The following is a 22,491-nucleotide window of genomic DNA, read 5'->3' as shown; positions in this document are numbered from 1 at the left end:
AATGTCCCAGTCAAGGGAGGTCATAGCCCTGTTCTAGTATGCCTTGGTCAGACCACACCTGGAGTATTGTGCCCAGTTCTGGCCACCACAGTTTCAGAAGGATATTGACAAGTTGGAACGTATGCAAAGGGGGACAACCAAGAATCAAGCGTCTGGAAACAAAGCCTTATGAGGAACAGTTGAAGGAGTTTGATATGATTAGCATGATAAAGAGGAAACTGAGAGGAAATATTATAAACATCTTGAAGTACCTCAGGGGCTGTCACATGAAAGATGGAGCAAGCTTGTGTTTTACTGCTCCAGAGTCTAGGACCCAAACCAAAGGATTCAAGTTACAAGAAAGGAGATTCTGACTAAACATCTGGAAGGACTTTCTGACTGTAAGGGCTGTTCAACAGTGAAATGGACTCCCTCAAAAGGTGGTGGACTCTCCTTCCTTGGAGGTTTTTAAGCAGAGACTGAATGGCCATCTGTCATGTATGATCTAGTTGAGATTCCTGCATTGCAGGGAGTTGGACTAGATGATTCTTAGGGTCCCTTCCAAGTCTACAATTATATGATTCTATGAGTAAAGGAACAAACAAGTCTCTGTAAGGTACGGCAATATCCTTGTGAAAGAGTATGTTATGCAAATCTGATAGGAATACATTTTTATTTCTACTAGTCTGGAAATGTTTTATTGCCATCCCAAGGGCGGTATTTGAAAGCCACTCTTTTGTTTATCACCAATTACTGCTAGTGTGAATGGCTACCGTATTTATTTTGCACACATTTAAAATTTAATTGAATTGTCAGGTGGAAATTTTGGCATTTCCTTGTTATTTGACCTTCCTTTTTTTCTCTGCACACTGTGTGTATGTGTGTGTACATGCATACACACACAATCTGTCATGTAAAGTGGACTACAGTCTACAGATGCTTATGACATAAAAAGAATTCTTAGTCTTTAAGGTCCCATAAGACTCTTTGTTGATTTCACATGAGATTATGGGACATTCAAATGCTCATTTAGTACATCATTACATCATCACACAACAAATCAGTGATTAGGCAACAGAGGGTTTCCTCTCCTCATTAGAAAATGCCATCCCCCGTATTCTTCCTTTCTTTCCTTAATACAAATCCCCCTTTTCGAACCTCTCCAATCCTTCATAAAAAAATATTAATCTCTGCATTATATTTTGCTTTATGCAGCAACTACAGCTGTTACATCTTAGAAAATTCACTCTGCAGACTACTAAAATCTCTGCAGGATGCCAATGTTAAGATAATCTGGTAGTTTGAGACTGCTTGAACTGGAAATCTTCCAGTCCTAGCTTGAGTGGTAAATTAAGAAAACTTCAGACTTCACAACAATTTGCTGTTTTTTGCAGAATTGTACAGATGACCTCTGTGCCTGGAAAATAACATGTATGGGAGCCATGAGGCTCTCTTAACTACATAGATTGATAGCACTGTACAGTTGGAAAGGACCATCATCTATTCCAAACCCATGCAATGCAGGAAACTTTTTGCCCCAAATGGAGCACCTATCCAAATATTACAGCTGGTAGGTAAAGGTAAAGGTACCCCTGACCGTTAGGTCCAGTCGCGGACGGTTCTGGGGTTGTGGCTCTCATCTCGCTCTATAGGCTGAGGGAGCCGGCGTTTGTCCGCAGACAGCTTCTGGGTCATGTGGCCAGCATGACTAAGCCACTTCTGGCGAACCAGAGCAGCGCACGGAAACCCCATTTACCTTCCCACCGGAGTGGTACCTATATATCTACTTGCACTTTGACGTGCTTTCGAAGTGCTAGGTGGGCAGGAGCAGGGACCGAGCAATGGGAGCTCGCCCCGTCAAAGGGATTTGAACCTCTGACCTTTTGATCAGCAAGCCCTAAGCTCTGTGGTTTAGACCACAGTGCCACAATGGAGAGCAACACTAGAGCACTTCCTCAATATAAGTATTTTTTTTCCATGGCTTCCATACATTTTATTTTCCAGCACAGAGGTCAGGGAAAGCATTTGAAATATAATATTTGTTGTAATTTACTGTTTTGTTCAAACCCATGCAGCAAATCTCACATTGTCATTAGCTTTGCAACTCATTGGGGGTATTTCATACTCAGTTTACTCATTGCTTATGTTCTACATGGTTACTCTCTTTTAATGTGGAAGGTAACTGTATGACTATTCCCAATATACCACCGGATGCAAAAGATATATTATATACTGATTATTCTCTTCCTAATCACATTAATGGGTGCATCAGCACATACCCAGTCAATACTAGAATAGTTTATTACAAGCTTCCCTGTCCTAATCTTTCTTTCCCAAATAAGTCATGTAACTAAACTGGAGGTTTCTGAACCGAAGGCCACATTCACTATTTTCTCAATCCTCCCCTTGTTGATCAAAGTGAGGGAGTAATTCTGTGGGGTGTTCTTCTGCAAAAATGCCAAGCAGAAGATGGGACTGGTGCAAGCACTGAAAAGCTCCTACACAGGGAGGCAAATCCTTTCTAGTGCAGGTAGGCAGGAGAGATGGCACAGTGTGCTACTACCTTCTCCTGAAAGACACAACCAGCAATCAGGGTATGTCTTGAGAGTTTTCACAAGGTTTTCCTTCCCAGTGCCTGCTTCTCTTCATGTCTTATGCCCCACCACATGAAGAATAATAATAATAATAATAATAATAATAATAATAATAATAATAATAATAATACTTTATATATCACAAATCTGATTGGTTTGCCCTAGCTACTCTGTGCAGCTTCCAGCAGATTATAAAACCACAGTAAAATGCCACACACCGCAGCTTTCCTCATACAGGGCTGCCTTCAGATGTATTCTAAAAACCAGATAGAGTGGTACCTCAGGTTACGTACTTAATTTGTTCCGGAGGTCCGTACTTAACCTGAAACTGTTATTAACCTGAAGAACCACTTTAGCTAATGGGGCCTCCTGCTGCTGCTGCGCGGCCACAGCACGATTTCTGTTCTCATCCTGAAGAAAAATTCTTAACCCAAGGTAATATTTCGGGCTAGCGGAGTCTGTAACCTGAAGTGTATGAAACCTGAGGTACCAGTGTAGTTGTTTATTTCCTTTACATTTGACAGGAAGGTGTTACACAGGGCGGGCACCACTACCAAGAAGGCCCTCCCTGGTTCACAATGAGGGAACCACTAGAAGGCCCTTGGAGCTGGATCTCAGTATCCAGACAATGGGGGTGGAGGCGCTCCTTCTGGTATACATGAGCTGCAAATCCTAGAGCAAAATGTGGATACAGCTTGTGGTTTGTCTAGAGCAAGACAATCCATGATCCCAGGTCTGAACACGAAGTCAAACCACAGCTTAGCTTACAAGAGTGCAGCACCACCACAGAAGAAGCAGAGCAGCTGCAATCTTGCCTCCAAGAGCTTACATAGTCACACAAAGTCATAGTCTGGCTTAGCATTACAGGTAAACCAGCTCCACTTAAGACAGATAAGTAGTTCACACCCACAACTGAAACCAAGGAACGGGGAGAGGGAGGTGGCAATGGTTTTGCAGCTCTTACTGCCACTCTCTTGCACACGTCTTCTACCTACTCTCAGCATTACATATGGTCATCACTAAATCCATGATGAAACTGATTAGGCTCAAAAAATCTACTTTCCATTTTAAAGAAATGGAAACTCAATGTGAGTTTAGGGCAGGTGCAATTGCACTTCCTGCTTCAGATCTTAAAATCCTGGTCTAAGCTTCAGCCTGAAATGGGAAAGAGTGTTAGCCCTGATGCAGATCTGATCCTGCAAGGCAATTCTTATGTTCTTAGCTTTGCTCATTGGTCCCAGATATCAGGGAAATAATTAAATCAATGAGTGCCACTGTCCACACAGGTGAACACAGTGCAAGACACCTTGCAACGTGAACTTCCTTTTGGAAGGCTGTGCCAGTTTGGCATTTCAGCAATTCTTGTTTAATTACTACCCCAGTACTATGTAGACACACATAAACACTCCTTTTTGCTCAGCAGTGTGTGAGTTATGCATACATACCATATATATAGTGTACCCCCCTAATTATGAGTGCAGCAGGATTTATTTATTTTTAACAAGCTATACCTAAATAGGACAAGTCAACCAGGTGAAAGCAAGAGTCATCAACAAAGGGCAAGCCCTTCATGATATCGATCTTAAAGTGGTCTAGAGCAAATAAATGTTATGGTAAATAATAGGATGGTTGATCTAAGTATAGCTTGAAGTGGTCAATCACTGCCCAATGCATGCAGCATTTTATTGATCCTAAGGAGATGAAGTCCTTCTGCAGTCATCAGTCAAAAGGTTGGATGTTCAACATCCCGTTCAATAAAAACCGAGTTAGCCCTATGTAGCAGGGTACCCCACCCCCTTCTGGCTATTTTTTCCACTGGAGTGTGTGTACTGTGGAGCTGTAGCTCTGCTGCAAATGGTATGTAGGAGTTGAGTGGGAGAAGCAGATGAACAACGAGCCTGAAAGAACAGAACACAGGAAAAAAATTATGTCGCTTCTGATACAAGTTTGATGCAACTGACTGTGGAATCAGAAAATGAAATGCAACAGGATTCCTCTGGGGATGCTCTCTGGTTCTAGGTTCACATTGTACAGCATCCTCTGTTTACACGGCTGACACGTCCTTTCTGCTTCTAAGGCAAGTAGCTACAGAATGGGGGGAGCAGAGAATGTGGGAGAGGTGAATAAAATGCAACTCACCCACTGGGCCCATAGTAAAGAGCTTTTAGCTACAGAGTGCTAAGGACAAAGGAGAAATGGCATAGCAATAAGAACACAAGAAGAGGACGACTGGATCAGGCCAAGGCTTATCTTGCACAGAATTCTGTTCTGTTCTGGTGGTCAACCAGATGTATATTTGAAGCCCATGAGTGAGACAAGAGTACAAATAGTACTTTCCTGCTCACAATTCCCAACAACTGATATTCAGTGGCATGCAATCATATAACACAATAACAATTATTTAATATTTATATAGTTCTTTGAAGCATTCAAAGTGTTTCATGTGCATTACCTACTTGGAATCCATGCAGCAATGCTGTAAGGATTGCATACCGCCCTGATCTATTTTTAATGAAGAGTGACTTATAAATGCTTTAAATAAACAAGGTAAATCAGCGCTATTAGCCCTCGTATTGAAGATGGGGAAAATTGAGGTAAGAGAGTGCCTTGCCCAAGACTGCTTATGTTTATGGAAAAGGCAATATATTAACCAAGGCCTTCCTGATTCACAGCTCAGTCTCTCAGCCATTTTACCCTACACCAGCTCTCAAAGTCACTAGGTAATGAATCACTCCAATCCTGCAATTGAATTTAGAAAGGGGTTGTGTAGAAGGTTGAGGGGTAGAGCAAACAAAAAGCTAAGAAAAAGTTCTACTTTAGAACAATATCTCTTAACAAGAATGTCTACCAAAATGCACTGCTCTCTGAATCAGTTTATCCAATGATAACCCTCAATATTGTTCAACACTACCATACTATAATGTAACAACAGCATTTCTATAAGACATTAGAATGTCCAAAGGGTTTACAGTATTACAGTATTTTAATATATTTTTGGAAGCTGCCCAGAGTGGCTGGGGAAACCCAGCCAGATGGGTGGGGTATAAATAAATTATTATTATTATTATTATTATTATTATTATTATTATTACTTCACTGATCCTTACAAGAATAATGCTAAAGTGTTTTAAACACTATTAAGTGCCATATGAATGACATGCCACTATTCCCCATTTCTTCCACACTTCCGATGGGAGAGACTGAGGCTTGGTTGGGGTCATCTGGGAAATTCATGGTACAGGCAGATCTGAACCAAAAATTTTCTGATTCACAGCTCAGTCTATTAGACAAATATAAAATAAAGACTCATGAATCCATATATGTATTTGTTTGTTCTGAAGGAGCGGACAGGAAGTAACGGCAGAATCAGACTCCCTCCTCAGCAAGGCAAAATCTACAACATAGCCAGATTGGCAACTGGAAGTTTACCTATTCAATACTAATGAACCGTATAATTGCATATACCCATATATGGGTGTGGTTGGGTGGGTGTCCACTAATTGTTTAGACTTTACCAACTACTTTAGCCAAATTAGATACCCAAATAGCGCACCCATTCTACCAGATAGTCTGCTATATAATGATATTGATGTTGGCACCTGTCTATCTTGGGAGACAGTGGAAGAGAGCACCATCGAGGGTAAAGTCAAGCAGTTGGAGAGTTACAGCGACTGTAATTACTGAATTTGTGGGAAAAGTCACAACCCTGACTGCTTCATTCAGATCATTGGCCTGACTCTAGAGTGACTTTCCGTGCAAGGCACATCACATGCTTTCCAGTGTTTTGTTATCACAGTGAAGAAGACGAAAAACTGAAAACCCATGAATTTAACTAGCATCAAACCCACCCTAATGATCAGGTGCAACTGCTTGTCAGACCAATGAAACTGGCTATATTTCAAATCTCACTGGTTAGAAAAGGCCTGAAGAGTCCAGTTATAATTAACAAATCAATCAGTATTTGTTCTTGGCACTGTTTCTTGTGCCTCTGAACAGATCACTAACCTTCAGTGATAAGGGAATTTGCTTCCTTCTTCTTCTTCTTCTTGCACAAAAGCAGGTGGCCTGCACTATATTTCAGTTTCTTGAGTGGGAATGCTAAGATGTAATTTAAGTCTTCTGCCTGCCAGATTCTGGGCAGGGGTCAATTAGTTTCAAATATTCCCTTAATTATTACATCTTCATCCAATTGTTAGCAACTACCCTTGTTTAAAACGAAACACTGAATTGTGATTCCAGCTATGTAACAACTCTTTATGTATCCCTCTCTCACCTCACCCCCCAATTCGAAATGCACACGTTCCTGATTGCCATTTGTAGCATTCATACCTACTGTAGTGAAATTGTTCACTCTCTTTCCCAAATGCTTTAAAGAAGCCAGCACCAAGGACAGCGCTGACATGGGAATCTGGCAGGCTCTAGTCTAGTGAGTGGAAATTTCGAAGTGTTATCTGTGCCCTTCAGTATAACTGAAGGGCAGCAACAGACCACATAATTGGCAAAAGAAAGATACACATGGCTGCTTTCTGGAAGGAGGGGAGAGGGGGAACCTACCACAGTCCTGTCTCATAATGTATCATCCCAAACACAGTGAGACAAAAATCGAAGGAGGAAATTATTCTGGCTCCTTTTTTAAATGAAAGGCAAACACAAAGATAAATCACTCATCTTAAAATATTATCTATATGTAACTGCATCTCTGTAATTCTTTGTATTGAATATGTTTGCACATGGTTCTGTTATTGTTAGTATGGTTAGGTGTTAGTCTGCACATATTGTAGAATCATAGTTGGAAGGAACTTGTGGATCATCTAGTCCAATTCCCTGAAATGCAAGAATTTGCAGCTTGTTCCATACAGAGATTGAACCTGCAACCTTGCAGTTATCAGCACCATGCTCTAACCAACCTTGTTACCCAGGCATCATGTTTATGATTTGTTGTTGTTGTTAAAAAGGTTTATCTGATCACCAAACACAAGAGTTTGGGACCCCAGAATCCAAACACTAAGTACTTCTAAGCCATCTCTGTCTGAAAGTTTGCTTCAGATAAAAGAACTGAATTTGTGTGTCTGTCCGAGATAATGGCTGGTGATTGGTAGCCCCCTGCTGGGGAATTGCTGCTTAGCAAGTAATAAGAGTTTGCTTACAGCTAACTAGAGCAGAAATGTGTTTCTTCCCCCCACTTACTTCTGCTGAAAGGCTTGCTGTGTATGGATTACAGCAGCAGATTACGGTCATTGTGTTTTATCTTATATAACCCACCCTGGCACAACAGGTTGAAGGGCAGGTAAGAAGTACCATAAACAAATAAAAATAATAAAATTACAACAATCAGGATTATATCTAGGATTCCTAGTACTAAACCGTCACTGCAGAACTTAAGATATTTGGTTGGGGATAATTCTGCTGGTACGAATGAGATCACTCGACAGTAAATTGTTTGAAGACTGCCAGTCAATTACTTCAGATTGCAGCCTGAGTTTCGCAGACACAACTATGTACTGAAATGTTTGCTAACATAAATAGCTCAGTTAAATCTTTAGCAATAACTAAGAAATGTTAATTAGGGACAACACAATTTTAAATTATAATGTGAACAAAACAAATGCAAATATATTAGGCTGAAAGATACTGTACAGGCAAATTAGTCAAGACTACAGGGTAAATTTAATTTTGATACTGTGTTTTCAGTAGGCATGCAATTAATTTTAATGATTTTTTGTTTTTGTGCTGTTCCATCAGATCTAAGCACTGAGGTGAGTTACAAATCCAGGGACATGGTCCAGCCTTTCTATGTGCAGGTGGCAAATCACAGATGTTCGGCTAGACATTAGCTTCATACACCACACAGTAACCTACAAACCATTTAGCAAGGCAGTCCTATACATGTTTACCTAGAAGAAGTATGTCCAGAAGCACATAGTGAAGTTTACTCCCGGGAAAGTGTGCATAGGGTTTCAACTTCTAAGTTAGGATTCTATTCTAAAGGTGACATGAGCCAGTCTTTGGTCTCATCCACACCTTTGCTTGACCCATAAGCAGACTACTGGCCACAGAAGAAGGGAAGCACAAATGCAACAGACTGGCTGCAGAGTCCTGGAGCAATCCACAACTCTACCACCACAAACCAGTTACACTCCCGTGCTGGATGAGAAGGAAGGCAAAGCCCATTCCTATCTATCCTGTATAGAAGTCAAGTGGGCTGAAGAAACAGACAAGTGTTATTACTACTATTTATCGTCATCATTATCATCATCATCATCATCAGGCTTCTAGAAGAAAATGTGACGGCACTGTGTACCCTTGAGTACCCCAGAAAAAAGACGTTGACGTTGTTGTTGTTGTTGTCGTCGTCGTCATCTTTGGGGTGGCTTACTTATACACCCTTAGGCACCAGGTGAAAACATTCCTCTTCAACCTGGCCTTTGGGCTGATTAACATCTTATACCCCTTTGAAATGTGTTTGTGGGAGGGGGTTTGGAACGGGTGGGTTACTGGTTTGTTGGGGTTTTCTTGTTCTTGCTTTTAATCATGTATTTTGTGTTTTTGTGTTGCATTTTTATGATGTGAACTGCTCTGACATCTGCAGATGAAGGGTGCTATACAGACGTAATAATAATAATAATAATAATGCATGTACACCCTGATTTGCTTTGGGCCCAGGAGACTTCACACAACATGCCTCCTCAATCATCTCTCTGGAGGAGAAGCACATTACAAGTACACCTTTGTGGTGCATCAGTGGGGGAAAGTACTTGCACAGATGCATTAAAGCATATTTGGAGTTCTGGATCAGGGCGGAACATAATCCCTGCAATTATCAATACTGCAAGTTTCCTTGGCACATAACATGAAACTATATAAATTAGCCCTGTAAAGACCCTTGTAAAGACCCTGTTATGGAGAGGCACTAATATATAGAAGGTTCCATTTACTGTGCATCTAAAGTTTGTCTTTGAAAATGCATCCAGTAAATTCCAGACCTAAGCAATTACTTCTAGAGGAACTGGGCTCCAAATCCCTATCAAGTTCCTGAATTCTTACACAGAACTGCTGACAGGGAAATATGGAGATAATGCATCCTAATTGATGAAGTTCCAATATTTTGTCCATCTTCCAGTTTTAAAAACGGTACACCTATGTGAGTAACATCCTGATAAACAGAATTTTAATTTCTTTCAAAACTATTGGCAGATAAAAGAGACAACTGCTTTAAATATAGAATATTAAATTTAGCTGATTTTGAAGGGCACTAGTCAGCAAAGAGCCTGGCTCCTTGTCAAAAGACTTTTTATTACCAATTTCACAGTAGCCCAACCCATGCCCAGCTGCGGTCCTAAACAAATTTCTTCCTTATATTGGCCAATCAAAGTGATTTAGAAACTGGCATTACTGATTTTGTGTGTTCTATTTATGGAAGGGTAGAATTCAGGTACACTTCTTGAAGCTACACAGGACAGCACCTGCACAGAAGGAAGACGAAGGACAAGATTGTGTCCATACAACCACTGCAGTCTGAGGCAGTTACAGATTATAGGTCACCCATGTTGACCCCAGGAGTATCAGCTCACAGCAGTGGAGTGATGTACTTCCCAGCACGGCTTTTTGCAGGCCTCTTCTGCTACTCAAAAGGTAAGTGGCTCTGAACTCTGAGCATATGAATTTATAGAAAAACAGCAGCTCACATGAGCTGGATTGGTCCATTGGGCAGGCTTCCTTGCAATATAAATGGAGACTGTACATTTGTTTTGCAAAGTTTGTTTTGCTTTTGTTTTGCAATACAGTTTTATGGGGGGGGGAGAGAAATACTGAAGAATTAAGAACTTAATTCGTTCTGGAGGTCCGTTCTTAACCTGAAACTTTTCTTAACCTGAGGTACCACTTTAGCTAATGGTGCCTCCCACTGCCACTGTGCGATTTCTGTTCTCATCCTGAAGCAAAGTTCTTAACCCAATGTACTATTTCTGGGTTAGCGGAGTTTGTAACCTGAAGCGTCTGTAACCCAAGGTACCACTATATATATATATATACTGGGCTGAGTGCCCCTTCGCCATTTTTGTTCTTCTTGTTCCTGGTGTTACAATAAATCCTTTTGAGCTGAAATCTGGTCTTTGGTCGTGCCTGAACCCACCTACACTTCACCTCCTTTACTTCCTTTTTGCCTCCATATTTTTGCATTTCTATTTGTTTTGCAATGCAGTTTTATTGGGGGGGGGCAGAAATATTGAAGAAAATTTAGAGAGAGTTGATTTGCTTTACAGTATAACTGTACCTAGGTCATACATGACTATATAACGAGCCATCATATAAAGATGTACAAACACAGCAAAATGTGTGATAACAAATAAATAACAACAACAATTTATTTCTGGTAGCCCACCCATCTGGTTGGGTTGCCCCAGCCACTCTGAGTGTCTTCCAAAAGAGTGTAAAAGAAAAACGGCACCCTTTAAATGCCCACAAAAATGCAGACTGTGGATCTAGTTTCCCTTTTCTCCAGGATTAGAAAGGACTGTCGCTTGGTAGTAGAATACCTGCTTTGCATGCCAGTCTGGCATCACCAGACAGGACTAGGAATGCCCCCAGTATGAAACCCTGGAGAGCTGCTTGCATCGGTCCATGCACTTAGGTACATAGACAGATTGTCTGACTCAGTAGAAAAGAACTTGCTATGTTACCAAACCTCAGTCCTCCGGCCCTTCCAGCATTTAGTAGCTACAGAGCCAATTGCAAATTATTTCTCCCCATGCTTCGGATTATAGAAACCCTGCCAAGTGCTTTTTGGAGGCAAATGAAGCATCAGCTAGAAATGCCTCACCATTCATAAAGCTGAAGCATGCTGTGCACCTATTCATTTCTGTTTACTTGGGTGAGCGTTGACAATGCCTGCTGCCTTCTAGCTGACCAAGGTTGCAGCATGATACAGGGAAAGGAGGGCTGATCGGAGTTTACCAAATCACTTCACCTGCCTGCTCATGGATCCATTACATTTGCTGCAGCTTATCCAGCTTGTGTTCAGGTCAGCCAGAGGAAGCACTGCATAAAGTGCTCCAGAAGACCTATTAATAGAGCGTTCATCCTGATCTGCTTGCACAAAACCTAAGCAGAGGTTTGATTATATCCAGCCTTTATTGAGCATTCATTCTCATTTTTGCAACAAAGAGCATTCATCCTGATTTGCTTATGGAGCATTTATACATCTCCATATTTCCGAAATAAACTTCCACATCACTTTTCTAACAGCAAAAAACCTGTTCTGTTTTGAAAGTGCACTTCTTGCGCACTTTGACTGCATCAACCTTTATTTCCCAGTGTGCACTTGAAATCCTTCCACAAAATGCTAGCTGTCTCTTTCATCCTTCAGTCTCTCCCCCAGCCTCATCTGCATTGTGGAGGGTTACATTTCTTTCTTCCTTTACAGGATTGACGTTCAGGATTATGTTTAGATAATGCATGCGATGGATGCACTTTGAACACTTGCAAGCATAGCTGTCAACTTTTAGATTTGAAAATAAGGGATCAGCAGCCTCAAAAATAAGGGATCAGCAGCCTCACCTGTCCCAGGGACAGTCTACAGGATATCTAACAATCCGGGATAGCAGCAGGAAGCAGCGGGAAACGGCGCTGGAATAAGGGAATTTCCCGCAAAAAAGGGAAGGTTGACAGCTATGCTTGCAAGTAGAATACACATCTTAGGTGTTGTTTCCCAACTTACTATCTTAAAATCCAAACAGAGTGAGATGAATAACATCACTTGTAAAGCCACAATAATAAAAACATTTGCGATTTAAGAAGGGTATATTTTCCAATAATGGTCCTAAACAACTTTTTTTTTTGTATTACCAAAAAGAAATGTATCTTTCAGAGAGGATGTTGTGTGCAACACGCTTAAAATAATTGGGAACACTAACGTGATCCAGCCAAGTGCACAAAGTGTTCCTTCTTGACTGTCACTTTATGTTCAGAGTTATCACAGCTTATCTGGTCATGAGAAAGAAGGCTGGAGGCAAGAACACAATTATACTAGTCATGCTCTTGTTCTTCCCAATTGCAGGCTCAAGTCAGCTGTTCCAGTCTTGCGTGCCTTTCTCACCGAACGCAAATGCCTTTAAATTGATGTTAGGTGGTTCTAGCCAATGCAATAAATTTTTTTCCTAAAGACAAACAAGAATTCTCCTTAATTCCAATCAAAGAATACATTATTATTATTATGGCTGACCCCTAAAAAACCAAAAGATATTCCACAACATAGGGATGCTGGAAGCTCAGGTGCAACATATAATATGTAGTGGTGGTTAGGACCAGAGGCAAAGATGGGAAGAACAATTCATGTGACTTTTCTTTAATATGGTTTCTATGCACATTCACACAGACCTCTGTCCTCTAGCCAGGCAAGTATTATCAGAGTCCAAAGACACATCTGCGTCAGGGGGAAACACTCATGGAATGAGAGAAGCAAGGTTGTTGAGGCTTGTGGCTAGGGAGGGGTTTGCGCTGGGAGAATCAAAGAGCCAGATAAAGAGGCCCCTGTGAATAATGCTCCTTATTCTCGCTGTAATGGGACCCTTTCACAGACCTGTAGTCCTAGTGTAAGAAAAAATTCCTAGGATAAATAAGACAGGCTAGCAAGAATGTGGCCAAAGCATCTTTGTGAGTTTGCTATCAAGTGTTCATTATAGAGTCATCATTTTACCTGTAGGTACAAAAAGAGTCTTGGGAGATATACAGATCCAAGGCCGATGCTCGGTGAAGCTTATTTCTGAGTAGACATGAATAGGTTATGTGCTGTTAGTTCAGTAGTTATAACACATAAAAGGTAGCTTAATTAGTAAGAATGAGACTGAAATCCTATACATACTTGCTCCAGAATAAGTTAAACTCAATGAGTTACTTCTAAGCAGACATGCATAGGAATCTAGTCTATTCTCCAGCATAGCTCAACATCAGAAATAGCAAGCACAAACTGCTTTGCACATACCTACAATAGAGAAACACAGCCACTCAAATGCATTTTTAAGATAAGTTACAAACCAGTCCAATGCACATTAATTCAAGAGATCATGCAGCTTGTTCTCAAATAAATGTGCTTAAGACTATAGGCTTAAGCCAAAATTCTGTGCATACGAATAATTTCTAACTCAGATTTTACCTATTTTCCATTGATATAACACACTGCTTTCAGTGAGATGGGACTTTTTTCCTAGTAGTCACAACTATTTTGGAGTCCTATCAATGTAGATGAGCAGTTAGGATTTTGTTTTGTTCCAATGTGCATCACTTGATGCTGAATCTAATTTGCCGTTCTGCTGCCCAGACATGAATACAGTGAAACTGCTAATTTTAATAAACAGTTGAGAAATGTTACACTTGTTGCAACTGAATAGGCTGTACTGTATTATATTGGACAACCAGGCACCAATCATAACAAACATCAAAACCTCTTCCGTTTAAGAGCCATTTCCTCAAGCTACCACCAGAGGGCACCCTTACTTCAAAACAATGGAAACTAGGATGGGCTACAGAAAATAAACAGCTACAAACTGTTTGAAAATTCAGTCAGTCTACCTAAAGATGTTTATCACAGTTAGACCATCTTTTAAAATGTACATTTATGTTTTAAAAATGCACATCTCATATACAAATCTTCATATACATACAAAAAGACCCTTTGACATTGCCTTTATACTGGATTTAATGAAGGCTTCAAATAGAACTATACACTGTTGACAGTTTGCATCCCGGGCAGACTGGGGTTAAGAACAAATCTGCAAAATCTTGTATTTTTACACTCCTTAAACCAGTTCAATCCCTGCTGCTTTACGCAAGGGACTTGGCATTCAGCATACATAATCCAGAAGTGTTGAAATCACTAAGGAATTGCTTACTTTACCTTTTACACACACACACACACACACACACACAGTTTCCACCACCACAGAGATGTCTGGTGCACCCTAAACTGTAAGACTCAATGAAAATCTTCCTGGGCAACCTCAGTTTTAAAGTTTTCAATTAGCATCACCATTTCTAGTTATTCTACTTTTGAAATAGCACCTTCTTTGAGATTCCCAGTAGCCAAAGCAAAACTGGCACATTTTTATTCACTCAGATAACCATTTTAAATAAAATGTCAGTGTTTTCTTACTCCGGTAGGTGCAAAAAACAACAACAACACAAAAAAGTTAGCAGCTCCTCACTTCTTTCAGTTTTATCAGTATTTCATTCTCATGCTATCACCTGCAGTGTAGAGAGAAGAAAGTTGAAATGCCAGACATCTCATGGCAAATCATGATGGTTGCCTTCTTTGGTGGTGCTGATACCTCAATACTGTATGCCAACATTTTTATTTATAGTCACACATGACTATGAGTTACCATAAATACTATTGGAAAAGCAGGTGCTATAACATTAATATCAGCAGATATGGACCAAAAATACATGGAACTCCATGTAAAAGCAGGGTATCTTATTTTTTAAAGGCCTGGTATACATATCTATGTATCCATCTATCTAACAACGTTGTTTACACTTCCCTGCCAAGTCAGACGAAGCTGCTATAAGCCTGTCTCCTCAATCACCACTAGATGTCGCTCAGTCTACAGTGTTGACTTCTGACCACGCCTAAATTTTAAAATCCTTGAGATACAAATAGAAAACAGTGACAAATTGCCTGCAGTACACAGAGGCAGTGTTTTCCAGAAATTTTGTTCAACTAGTGGACACTTAAAGAGATTAGCACCTATGCATACGAGGAAAGAAAGCCCTCAGGAGGGGAGGGGAGAGGGCTGGTCGCTTCTATTGTCCTGTTTTAAACAAAGGACTACAGCAGCCTTTACCAACCTAGTGTCCTCCAGATGTTTTGGTCTACAACTCCCATCAGTTGTGCTGCCCGGGGCTGGCAGGAGTTGTTGTCCAGAACATCTGGATGACACCAGGTTTTCTCATTTCTGAATTGAAAAAAAGAATAACAGTGGATTGCAGGACTACAGCTCTCAAAGCACCAAGCTTTTGCAAAGGAATAAACGTAAGTCCAGGTTTCACCTTTTAAAGTCAACCCCAAAGGAGAACACAGAACGCAGGCAAATCCTTAATTATTGGTGGATTTCTATTTTTGTTGTTTTGTTTTCAGAATCCTAGAATTTGAGAGCAGGAAGGGACCCCAAGGGCCATCTAGTCCAACCCCCTGCAATATTATTTTTATACAATTAAGGAATGCTGTCTACAGCAGTGTTTCCCAACCGGTGTTCCGCGGCACACTAGTGTGCCGTGGAACTTTGCCTTGTGTTCCGTGGAGGCGGGCGAGGCGGGCAGTGAGAGGCGGGGCGGCGGCGGCGAGCACATGCGGTGCGGCGAGCGAGCGAGCTCCCACATCCCATTGCCGCTCGCTACTGGGCCTGCGCATCCGCTCGCTACTGGGCCTGCCCCAGGAGGTGGGGTTGCGGGCATCACGCCCTTCCCCACGTGAGCGGGGAATCCCATCCGCCCCCACGTGAGTGGGGAATCCCATCTCAGCCCCCGCGAGAGCAGGGGAATCCCATCCGGCCACGCCTCCTGGCCAGGCAATCGGCTGGCTGGAGGGGGCGTGGCTTGCCCTTTTTAGGGCCGGAGCGGAGGGGGCTCGCCCTCTCCGGCTAGCCCCATCGCCGCTCGCTACATCCTATCGCCGCTCGCTACTGGGCCTGCGCATGCTCGGCGAGCACACGCGGGGCGGCGAGCGAGCGAGCTCCCACATCCGACGGCACCAAGCAGGGGCCCTTGGCCGTGCTGGTGCCCACCGTGCCCGCCTCCGCCCAGGAGGGCGGCAAGCAGCCACCGCCACCACCACCCCCGCCGCTGCCCGGCAACCGCGCCGCCGCCCCCGGCTCCCCGCGGCAGGCTTCGTGCAGGCTTCGACGGGCGAGCTGCTCCGCTGCCTGGGGGACTTCGTGTGCCGCCGCTGCTACCACATCCCATCGCCGCTCGCTACTGGGCCTGCGCGATCGCGCCTTCGGGATTCCCTTCAGCAGGCATCAAGCAGCCTGCCTCCCTGCTTTTTCCAATTAAGGGAACCTCCACTCTCCTGCCCCTCCGTGTTTCTCACCCCAAAGCCTTGTGGGCAGCAGGAAGTGGGGCCGTCCTGCGCCGGGTGGCTGCTGACACGTCCCTTGGGCAGGAGAGGCATCCGGCTGGATGAAGGCAGCGACGCCGGGGGAACGAAACAGCACGGCAGGTCTGAGTTGGCGCCTGGAAGGACACAGACTGCTTCATGTCGCTGCATTCCACAGCTCCGAGGCTGGCAGGTGAGTGCGTGCACTCCTCTCTCTCATTTTATTTAATGTGCATTTTTGAAGCATGTGGAAATATCCTGCGTCATCAACCACTTTGGGGAAAGTGTGCGTGTGTGTGTTTGGGGCTAGATTTCATGCATGCCTTTTTTTTTAAGTTCTCTTCCTGCTTCATCCACATTCACCCCCCAAAAGGCCATTTTCTGTGTGCTGAATAAATTCTGCAACTCAAACGGCACGAGGTGCCAATGCATCGGGGCTGTGGAATTTATTCTGCTTGCAGAATTCTGCAACTCAACCGCATTTTGATGTTTAAATGTTGTATTTTAATCCTGTATTTATTTAATCCTGTATTTATTTGAATCCTATTAAAGAGAGTTACTTTATATATAGTCAATATAGGCAAAGAGTTAATTTTTTAAACATTTGCTAATGGTGGTGTGCCTCGAGATTTTTTTCATGAAACAGGTGTGCCTTTGCCCAAAAAAGGTTGGGAAACACTGGTCTACAGCAGGGGTTGCCAACTTGAATAAAATATTGGGGAGGCCCAGGTAAGCCCCACCCCACATAATCGATCACATGATGTGGTACGCACACACCATTTTGCCCATCAATTTTGGGGGACCTGGTCCCCTCAAATATTTTAGGGGGACGAAGACCCCTCGGTCCCTAAGAGTTGGCTCCTATGCCCACATCCGTCCCTGCGTGGGCTCAAACCACCAACCTTTGGGCACACACTGGTCAGAGAAGGCTTTCACTGCTTCAAATACAAAACAAATATTATTTATCTTATTGGTTTTCAGAGATAGCCATGAAATGCTTTAAAGGGGGGCTTTTAAAAAAAGCTCAGCCTTAAATAGATGAGCACTTTAAGAACACAGCACTATTGCCAAAGACATAGTTGCCAAGATTAGTCTCTCCATGATAAATTGTGCCCACTCCAGCCATAATATGTAAGAATTAGGGTCACCATCTTTTGAGTCTTCAGTCCTCTAGAAAATCAGAGAACAGGTCTGAATATATACTGGGTCAGCACAAGATATTCCACAAACAGAAGCCGACTGGACTAGCAGATGAATTGTAGGATAGATGAACATACATTTAAAGCACTTTTTAAAAAAAAACAAAACTACATATTTGTGACCATAGCATACAAAAATGCATTATATTATCCATGTGCTCTACCGCTCACCTAAAGCACTTCCTGTTATGTATGCAGGCATCGTAGGCCAAAGCCAGGCTGTATGCATGACACTGCAGGCCTAGGCCTTAATGATTCCTGGAGCTCAGGTGCTTCACCTGCATGACAAAAGACAGGGAGGATTCTAAAACCCTCCAATCATATTTGCAGGTAGCTGGCAGGCAGCCAATCCATGCTGTGATAGGGCCAGTGTTATGATTTGCTAGTCACAGCATTAGGCGAGCTATCACAGGCAGGGCCAGGTGTTTTGCCTGGGACAGCTTAAAGTGTATATATATACTGGGCTGAGTGCCTCTGTTTGCCATTTTTGTTCTTCTTGTTCCTGGTGTTACAATAAATCCTTTTGAGCTGAAATCTGGCCTTGGGTCATGCGTGAACCCACCTAAACTTCACCTCCTTTTTGCCTCCATATTTTTGCATTTCTATTTTGATAGAAAGAGAGGAGAAACACCAGCAACAAAAGTGGATAAATGTAAGCAAACAACTCTGTGTACTCTTATAGGCCTGACTCCTACAAGGTACAATCACTGCCAAAGGTGTAACAACTTATAAAAACTGATCTCCCAGCAAGAAGGTAAAATATTACTAAAGGAGGTCAAATCACAGCAGGGAATAGGCCAGAAGATGTCTGAAAAACACTGAAGGGAACAGTAAGTTCTATTGTTTACAGTAAGACTATTGTTTATGGGAAACATATATTTAAAGTGCTGGGTCTTAAAACTATTACATCAGTAAAACCTCCAAACAGAAAAATAAGGGCTGGCAGAGAGCAATATGTTTGTTTGTGTAACTGTCAAGTAAGAGCAATGACTGTCTATGACAAGGCACCAACTGCTCTGTCCTTTTGCATCGCTTCCTAAAAGCATCATATGCAAATGTTAAAAGCCAAGAGCGGAACAAAGAAGATGATACATTGCAGGCCGAAGTAAGATTTATGCCTCTCTAGCCTTCAGACTGCAAGCAGAAGTGCTAGAATTTCTAGCTACTAGGAATAAACGCTTCTGGGGTTGTTGTTGATGATGATACAGTTGAATCCAACTGAATTCTGATTGACCTACAATTCAATGTAGAATTCAATTCAATGTTGGAATTCAACGGGGTGCTATTAAGAAACATTCTGTCTAGGGAATGATTGCTGCATGTGTTCTTCTGGGGGTTCTCTTGAACCCCCCCAAGACGCAATTTTGGGGGCATAGGGAGGAAGCCCCATTGTGCATGTCAAAGTCCTTGCTCAGGGCTTTTGCTGACCCAGCGCGTTAGGTGAATCCTGCCCTCTGTACCCACTTTTCTCTGTTTAAAGGTAAAGGTAAAGGGACCCCTGACCATTAGGTCCAATCGTGACCGACTCTGGGGGTGTGGCGCTCATCTCGCTTCATTGGCCGAGGGAGCTGGTGTACAGCTTCCGGGTCATGTGGCCAGCATAACTAAGCCGCTTCTGGCGAACCAGAGCAGCTCACGGAAACACCGTTTACCTTCCCGCCAGAGCGGTACCTATTTATCTACTTGCACTGGCATGCTTTTGAACTGCTAGGTTGGCAGTTTCTCTGTTTAGAGATCTGCAATCCTCTTTATTGCAGTAAATGGGCAACTCTTGTTGCTTTACTTGCTTTTGATACCACTTCTCAACATAAGGAGGTAGAAGCTCTCTCTCCCTGGGTTGTTGCTCAGCAGAGGCATCTAGGAATTATCCTCCCACATTCACTATACCAGCTGTATTTACCATTTCATTGAAAAACCTATAGGCAGACCTATTCTCTGGATGGCTGATGAGGACAACCCCTCTGCATTTACACCCAAGAGTCACTTTTCCTTGCTATAATACCCAGTGGTTGTTACGTGCTCCCTACATAACCTCACCTTCAATGAATTGAAATGCCAAGTCGTCTGATTATGTCCCTGGAGACAATTCACCAGGGCGCTGTGCTTCAAAACACACAAGGTTTCCAGTCAGAGTCTCATGGGAGCGCGGGAAAGGCAGTCACAGGTGTTAGATCACACAAATAAAATATATTGGCAAAGGCAGGCCAGAAGGAATGCATCTATCACTTATCTGTATTGATTTAACCAGATGGGTTTAATTCAGATCAGTGAATACGCTGGGATTTTGAACCAATGTACTCTTCCTGCTGATAAAAAAAATGTGTTCACTATTGCTTCTTACTAGTAATTATCCTTGCAGTGGGTCACCGTTTCCATAGTAACTGGGTGTTTGATCTTCTAATCAGCATGCAGTTCTCCAATGTTACCACATTATAATACATTATACAAGCAAAACAAATACTGTGTAAAAGGGCTCGCTCTCTTTTGCCACTTTACGGTGATGAAAGCAAAGCATAACAAAAACTAAATGGTAACATATGAGTACAAGAAATAATAATATTTACAAAGCATGTGGAGTTTTTGGGTGTCCAAACTGCTACAGAAAAGCTGCAAGGTAGACCAATATTATTACATCCATTTTGCAGATTGAGATTCAGAAGTATTCTTTTCTAAAGTTCACTCAGTAAGTAATTGAGGTTAGCCTTCTTATGGGAGGGTGGGGCCCTGACTGACTCCAGCTATAAAAGCTAAGGCTGCTGAACCGACTCTTAGGCTGGGGTGTTGTGGCTGGTCTTTTTGTATCTTGTGATTTATGTGGAAGTTGTTCAGTTTGGTTATGTGTTTTTCAATGTTTTATTTATTGTTTATGACTACTTTTGTTATGTTGTAGTTATGTGTTTTTTTCATTTTGTCAGCTGCCTTGAGCATGGTTTGAACTGTAGAAACTATGTATATAATTCACATGCTTTGCCACAACATAACATTGACACACACACACAAACACATACCCCAAGTAAAGTTTGGCAGAAGGTTTAAATAGATTCTAGTTTTGATTCTACCACTCAGTTGCAATCTTGGGATATTAAGTGTGATGGGACGATGAGCTGCTTGTGCGTAAAATGCAAGTCCCTCAGAGTTTGATCAGGTTTTCAAACCTCTGCCTGTGACGGAGCCCCTCCAGCATGGCTGCGTCAATCACTAGTAGAATCCGAAAGTGGCTGCTTTCGGAATCGTTTCCAACATAAAAGCTCTTTAACGGAAACACGTCGTCTGGCCTCTCGGCGTGACAGTTTCCGGCGAGGTGTGGGTGTCCCTATAGGAGGTCCTGAGACCTCCCCACTGTTTTCGCTGGAAGCGTCTCTGAGCCATCCCTCCGACTCACTTTCCCTTGGAGTTCTTGCTCGCCCTCTACTGGTTCCCTCTTCCGCTACTACTCCTCTCTCAACCTCAGTGAGCCTTTGCGCCCCCGGCGCTTTAGATGGCAGTTCCCTGACATCCACCTCCCCTCCAGGGCCCCCTTCACCCCCTCCCGTCTCCTCCCCTACTGGCGGTGAGGAGGTAAAACCCCTGAAAGAACCTCCTTCGTCTTCCGACGTCGCGAACACTTCCCTCCACTTGTTGCTGTTCCTACTCTCTCGGTAATCTTCGTCATCGGAGTCCACTCCCTCTTCCAACTCCGACTCCGCGAACCCTTCCATTTCCTCTTCCTCATCGGTGGTGCCGAAATACTCCCTCCTAAACCTTGCTATCGGCTGAGGTTTCCTCGGGAACCTTTGGTGGAACGTTTCTGTTAAAACCTCGTCATTGACTTCCTCTGCATTCACCCAGGTGTTTTCTGACTCCGGTTCCCCTTCCCACGCCACCAAATACTCCACCTGATTTCCCTTCCACCTGGAATCGAGGATTTCCGCTACATGGTTGCGGCATTCCCTCTCTTCCAAGGCTGGTCCCCTGACGTACTCCCCTTCACGTCCCCCCCTGTATGGTGACAGTAACGACCTGTGGAACACTGGGTGCAATTTCATGTGGTTGGGTAATCGGAGTTTGAAAGCTACCGGGTTGACCTGCTGAATGACCTCAAAGGGTCCCAATCTTCTGGGCCTCAATTTCTTACAACCCCCTTTGAACGGCAACCCTTGGGTTGACAACCACACTTGATCCCCCACCCTTATGGTTTCACCTTCCCTTCTGTTCTTGTCTGCCTGCTTCTTATATTGTGCCTTAGCCCTTTCTAAGTTGAGCTGGAGCTGATGATGGATCGCTTCCATCTCTTCTACAAAATGTTCAGCCGCTGGGACGCTCCATCTCTCCCCTCCTTCCCCTGGAAATGCCCTGGGGTGACACCCGTAATTTGCCAAAAAGGGACTCATCCCTGTGGACACATTCTCCGCATTATTGTAGGCAAATTCTGCCAACGCCAACTTTTCGACCCAATCGTTCTCTCTGTCATTGACATAACACCTCAGATATTGTTGAAGAATGCCATTTGCTCTTTCCGCCTGCCCGTTGGTTTCAGGGTGCCGGGCAGTTGAAAAATTGACTTCCACGTGCAGCAAGCTCATGAGCTTCCTCCAGAACCTGGAAGTAAATTGTTTGCCGCGATCTGAGATCACCCTCAAGGGAGCCCCGTGCA

General features: G+C 43.0%; 1 protein-coding gene across 8 annotated transcripts in view; it reads right to left on the bottom strand.

The window, feature by feature from the left end:
- ANK2 (ankyrin 2) overlaps nt 1-22,491 on the bottom strand; it is a 333,722-nt gene that overhangs the window by 151,168 nt on the left and 160,063 nt on the right. The gene's annotated exons all lie outside the window — the stretch shown is intronic.

This window comes from Podarcis melisellensis (assembly GCF_964234715.1).
Source record: "Podarcis melisellensis genome assembly, chromosome: 9".
In the NCBI taxonomy this organism is placed as follows: domain Eukaryota; kingdom Metazoa; phylum Chordata; class Lepidosauria; order Squamata; family Lacertidae; genus Podarcis; species Podarcis melisellensis.
Note: the sequence above shows the minus strand (reverse complement) of the source record. Positions and strands in the feature narration are given on the sequence as shown.